Below are 6,222 nucleotides of genomic sequence, written 5' to 3'. Positions count from 1 at the left end.
GACAGAACGTGCTATTATACAAAAAAAACATACGAAAGGATGCTACCAAGTTATGACTCTGATAAGTCTCGCGCTTCCATTATAATTTTGAGATAGGGGGCCTACAGGTGACCATTACATGGGTTTTCATGTCGTCATGTCGAAAGGTTTATTTTTTTAATGTCTTGGATTACAATTCAATAGAAATTGTCCCCTATAGTGAAAAAAAAAAACTGATCCTAATACTAGGTTTAACGAATCGATTTGGGGTTATTTTCGGTTCATGAATGATCTGTATTAAACATGATAAAGTGACAAAAACTAAATGCAAAGATTTCGCAATTTTTCATGTTGGAAAGACCATGATAAAAACTTCATATATTAGGGCCTATATCCTATTTCATTCAATCTCAACATACAAGTCAGTAATGACAAAAATCAAAGAGTAATGACACAAAAACTGAATTCTAAATGAGTAATAACAACAGGGTGACCAGACGTCCCGTATTTCCCGGGATTGTCCCGTATTTTGCTTCTTTGTCCCGGCGTCCCGACAAACCCTTCCCGGGACGCCTATTTGTCCCGTATTTCAGAATATTGAACAAAATGTATTTAAAAGTGATGAATTTTCATCAAAATAACCACCAGATGACGAAGCAGAGACAACAATAAAATCGATTTGCAAGTTCTACGGTGATTTTCTTGCTAACCCAATACATCGTAAACTAACTGGCCTCCCGTGTGGCAGGCTACTAGCTAGGCATGTAGAATCTGAGCAGATTCTATCCACCAAACATGCCAAAATAATCACAAAATCGGCGGGAAATTCGTATGACTATATTATGGGTTCTCAGATTACTGATTTGGAGATGTAATCTCGGAGGAACAAGTTATTGAGTTTTCATAACTAGATATAGTTGCTTCAGCTTTCGTTTTGAGTCTTGTTGTGTGTGATAACGCGATGTTTCATCTAATTTTTAATTTAAAAAAATCACTTTGAAATTTTATTCATTTCTAAAACATTATTTTTAATTCTAAAATTATATTTGAAAAACACCAAACATCATTATGATTTTTGTTAGATGATTGGATATTTTTGCTTGAAGTTTGAACTTTTTTCCTCTTTCTTTCTTTTGTATCCTTCTTTCTTCATCCTTCTATCCTTCCTGCTTGCCTGTTTTTGTTCCATCTATCTTTATTTCCTATTTGTCTTTCCTGATCCTTTCTCTCTCTGTTCATTTTTCTTTCCCCTTTTTTCTTACCCGTACGTCTTCTTTATCAAATTTCCCTTTTTATATTCTTTCTTTCTTAAAACTTTTTTTTCTCCCCCCTCCCTTCCTCTCCTTTTTCTTTAAATTCTTTCTCTTCTTCCATTATGTTTTCATTCCCTCCACACTTAAATTCTTTCTCCCTCTCTTTCCTCCTTTCTTTCATTCTTCATTTTACTTTTCCTTCTAATTCTTTCCCTTATTCTTTATCTCCCTCCCTCTCTTAATTCCTTCCTTCCCTCCTCCTTCTTTCTCTGTTTGCTTCTTTCTTTCTTTCTTTCTTTCAAAGAATGAAAGAAACATTTTCTTTCCTTCGTTCTTTCTTTCCTCATTTTTCTTACTTTTTTCTTTCTCTCCATTATGTTGTCTTTCACACATTGTATTCTTCTTCCATTCCTTTCTTTTTCTTTCTTTCTGTATTCAATTCAAAGAATGACGGTAACATTTTCGCTCTTTTAATCTTTCTTTTATTCTAACTTTCTTTTATTCTTTTTTCCTTCATTTTCCCCTTATTTTTTTCTTTCTTCCTTCTCAATTCATTTCTTTTCTTTCGTCTTTTCATTCTCTCCTTCATTCTTTCGTTCACCCACCCTTCCAATTTTTTATAATTTTTCACAGGTGTAACCAGTGGCGTAACTACGGGGGGCATGGGGGGGCACGTGCCCCCCCCCATCGGCTGGCCAAACTAAAACGGGGGAAAAAGAGAAAAAGAGGGAGAAAGTGAGAGAATCGTAGTGGGAAGGAAAAATTATTGTTCATTATGTTATATTATAATTGTTATATTACATAAAAATAAAAAGATATCATAACTTTATGAAACATAATTTGCTCAGGGCCTATGTCTTCATTGTTCCTGATGCTCGTATTGCCTGTTTAACGAGATATATAATCCTGTTGTACCGTTTTCAAGTCAATATACACCAAATATATTTCCTCGCACTTCGAATTATTATTGTTTTATGCAATGACATATCATTTTAAGGTCTTAATATCAAACATTTCACGTCCGCGCTTACGTTTGCATGAGTGGATTTTTGAGATATGTCCGCTTTTCATGAATTCCTAAAATCAGTCCCTTTTTCTGATCTGAATATAGGAAATTTCAGCTTGCGCTCGCGTCATTTGGTTAGTGAAATACGCATGGTCTACGTGAATTCCTACAAACAAGCCTTAGAATACTCCTCTTCAGGTGTGAAAGTCCTAATTTTTAACTCGCGCTTCGCGCTCGCAATATTTGATTAGTGAGAAGTGCATGTTAATCATGATTACAATGACTACAGGTGCTTTATGTGTTTGGATGCATATAATTCTAAAAAAATCAGCAAGCGCTTGGTACTCGCATTAGATTATTATGGTGAGATATGTATACTCTTAATAGATTCCTACAATATAGTCCTTAAAATGTCCGTTTGGGGTCAATATATACAAAAATTTCAGCTCGCGCTTCGCGCTCGCATTATGTGATCAGCAACATACATATTCGTTTAATGACACTGTCCTTAAAATGTCTCTTTAGGTCAGTATACCTAGCAACTGAGCGCGCTTCGCGCGCTCACTAGGTGAATCAAAATTTTTGCTGGTGCCCCCCCCCCAATGCCGTGACTCACGGTAAGCCACTGGGTGTAACACTGTGTAGCCTTCTTTGTTGATCTTTTTTGTCGATTGTCCCGTATTTCATTTTGTGAAATCTGGTCACCCTGAATAACAATACAAAAGCAATACATGAATGCACATGTACTTTTTACAGGTAGTCAGAGTACGATTATTAAAAAAAAAATCCTATATACTGCTTTAAATATATATAGGGTCTTCGTGCAGAATTTTGGTCGACAACCGACATCATTGTGCCCCGTGGCATCGTTTGCTCATAACCACATGCACACAAATGTAGACAGTTTTTTTTCGCCAATAAGGAATGTAATCTAAAGAAACTTCGATACATCAATATAAGCAAAATAGTACGATACAGGTTGTCATTATTTTTCCATTGATGAACACCAGAAACAAGAAGGGATGAAACCCCTTATGAAATCAATAACAAAAATCCACACACACACTCACATTCAAAAACTATGATCCGTCTCCTCGCGTGCACACACGCACACACAAAAGATCAAATTTATTAAGGAGCGTCTTTCCGATTCGTTGGAAACTACGTTTGGTATTTATAGTTGTGTTATAGCTGTGCAACTCTTTCTGTAACAAACCCAAGAAGATCTGAAGATTCGGAGGGGGAGGGGACATCATGTTACCAATATTGATACCTCCAAAAATAGCCCGGTCTCCACATACAACATTAAAAGAAGGATCGATCGACACATGCTATGGTGGAAAGCAGGTCATCCAAATTTACAAGCGAATGTGAAACTGCAAAGAAGTTTTGTTTGCACCGTACAGGCCATATAGCGTCTCACTCGGTGGATAGCAAAAGTGCATACAAGTTCAAACCAGGAAAGATTCATGGCATTATATGCAAATTTTTATGCTTACGAAGCATCGGCAAAGACTTGTTTTTACCAGGAACCGGCATTTGCAGCCACGCTTGTGTGAAGATATTGCTCCTTGACACCGCAATCTCGATAACAAATCTCTATCTTACTCGGAGAAAGCGCTATTTAACAAAAATAAAAGAAAAAAATAGGGCAATCCCACCATACACTGGATGTCGATGGTCGTGTTTGATCCTATTTTCAACCCGGAGGGCCACTTCTATTGACAAGTGGATATCATGCGCGACCAAAATACACGTAAAAGGAATCTTTTCACAAGATAGGGCACGTTACGTACGTAACATAATAAGGGTGTCAAAAACCCTAAAATAATGAAAAAGGGTATCTATTTCGCTAGGAATGCTACGTGTTTACGGTCCAATTTGCGAGGGTATAACAGATTATAATACTTTATAAAGGATGTACTTTTTTGCACCAACACTACGTGTTTAGGGTCCTGCGGGAGATGAAGTGGTACATACCCAGCGGCCTTTAAGCCGACCTACGTTAACCGGTTTGTCTGTGTGCTTCTCTGGTATTGTTACTCAAATGTCCTTACACATACTAGAAAAAATATTGCTGCTAATGCTGGGGCTGATAAACTATCGCATTTTCAGAAAATTGAAAATATTTGTTTAGGGTGCTTTCGAAACCCCATGTTTACGCATGGTAACCACTCATCAATGGAATTGCCCCCTTGCCGGGATCTTCACCAAGGTCTTATGAACCTTAACATAATTTAGAGATATGTATATAATGGAACGAAGTTTGATCTTGCAAGAAACATACTTGGTTAAATTTCGCTGCCCAATATTCCGAAGTTGATGGATAAGGGGATGGTTCAAAATAGGACAGCAGAAATATTCTACGAGTTGGGAAATATTGCACGAATCATAGATGAGTGCAATATTTGTCATACCCCATCCTTGCTGGAAAGAACACAGTGTCACACAGAGTGATCACAAGTGTGTTCACATAGTGAACTATGTGAAAATATTATCAAAATGGTCAAAGTACATTAAACTTTGTGAAGATATTTTCACACGGTGAACACCTCGACAGTGCGACTGTTTACAGTGTGTTCACATTGTTGACTATGTGAATATGTGATTTACACTGTTAAAATGTTCAAATTTAACAGTGTGAAGGTGATTTCGCATTGTGTTCAACACTTGGTACACAATGACACACACTGTGTTGTTTTATATGATTATTATCATTCACGATCACAATTCATTAACCTGATTTGGCTTAAGTGTAATTCTACGTTGCGGTAGATCGAGCGACTTATGTCGAGTTGTAACTGAAAAAACATCTTTAAGGGTAGGCTATTAAACGAAATTTCGTAACTCGCCGTGAGTTGTAGAAGCGGTTTTATTACCAACCGGAAATAAGGTTGCAAATAAAACTCGGGAATAGTGGGTTATCCATTCTTAAGTTCCGCTCTAGGCCTATATCGGGTTGCACGAAGTTTACAAACATTATTTTCTGAGCAATGAGAGCTTGTTTTGGATGTGCAATCAATGCCATCTATTGACCTGTAGGGGCAAAGGCAAAGCAAGGCGTCAAGAACTGATCCAATAGAGAACACCAATAACTAATTTGCCTTCGGCAGGAAGAGAAGAAATTGGAGAAATACATTAAGTGGTATCTACTAAGCAGACGGATAGCCAGCGTTCCCGCATGATTTGTCAAGCTCATCCAATATCATGTTCTCTTAGGAACTTAAAATATTTTTACTTCACGGATAATAATTATACTAGGCGTAATGATATGGGGGCCCAATAGCGAAACGTGTGTGTATTATGATTTACTTAGTATCAATCAATGCAATATGAGACCGTTGTATAAACATCTCGCACTACACATGCTAGAGTGATATACGAATATATTATATAAATAGTGTACAATCTATTGTACAATATACTGGATTATATGTACGACAAACAAACCTGCACGAGGGATAATTTTGTATTTGGAGTTCATATTGTCGATTGTGTAATAGAACGTTCACTATATATTATAGTAAATTGTACAACACCTACTACGCGAGCAAATGGGAAGCTGAATGTCAAACATTCGTACCGTTGCACACGTACCACCGTTGCACGGGTCAGGAAAAGGTGACGTCACTATAAAAAGTAAGATTACTGGCTAAATGCGCATTGCCATTATTCTCCCCATTCATTTAACACGGGCTTTACCCTCCAAAAACCGAAAGTTATATTGTACATAGATATAACTTTTTGAAGGGAGGTCACGTGGTACCAATTAAGCCAATCACAGCTCGTATTTTACTACCACTATTTACTATATATATACACACATGTATATATATATATATATATATAGTATATAGTAAATTGAATTTAATACATATTATATATATATATATATATATATATATATATATGTATACATACATACCTGGAACGAATCTTAGTCTTGCAAGGAACATGGAACATTGTGTGTGTGTGTGTGTGTGT

This window comes from Lytechinus variegatus, chromosome 5 (genome assembly GCF_018143015.1).
Source record: "Lytechinus variegatus isolate NC3 chromosome 5, Lvar_3.0, whole genome shotgun sequence".
Taxonomy (NCBI): Eukaryota; Metazoa; Echinodermata; class Echinoidea; order Temnopleuroida; family Toxopneustidae; genus Lytechinus; species Lytechinus variegatus.
This window is presented reverse-complemented; position numbering follows the sequence as displayed.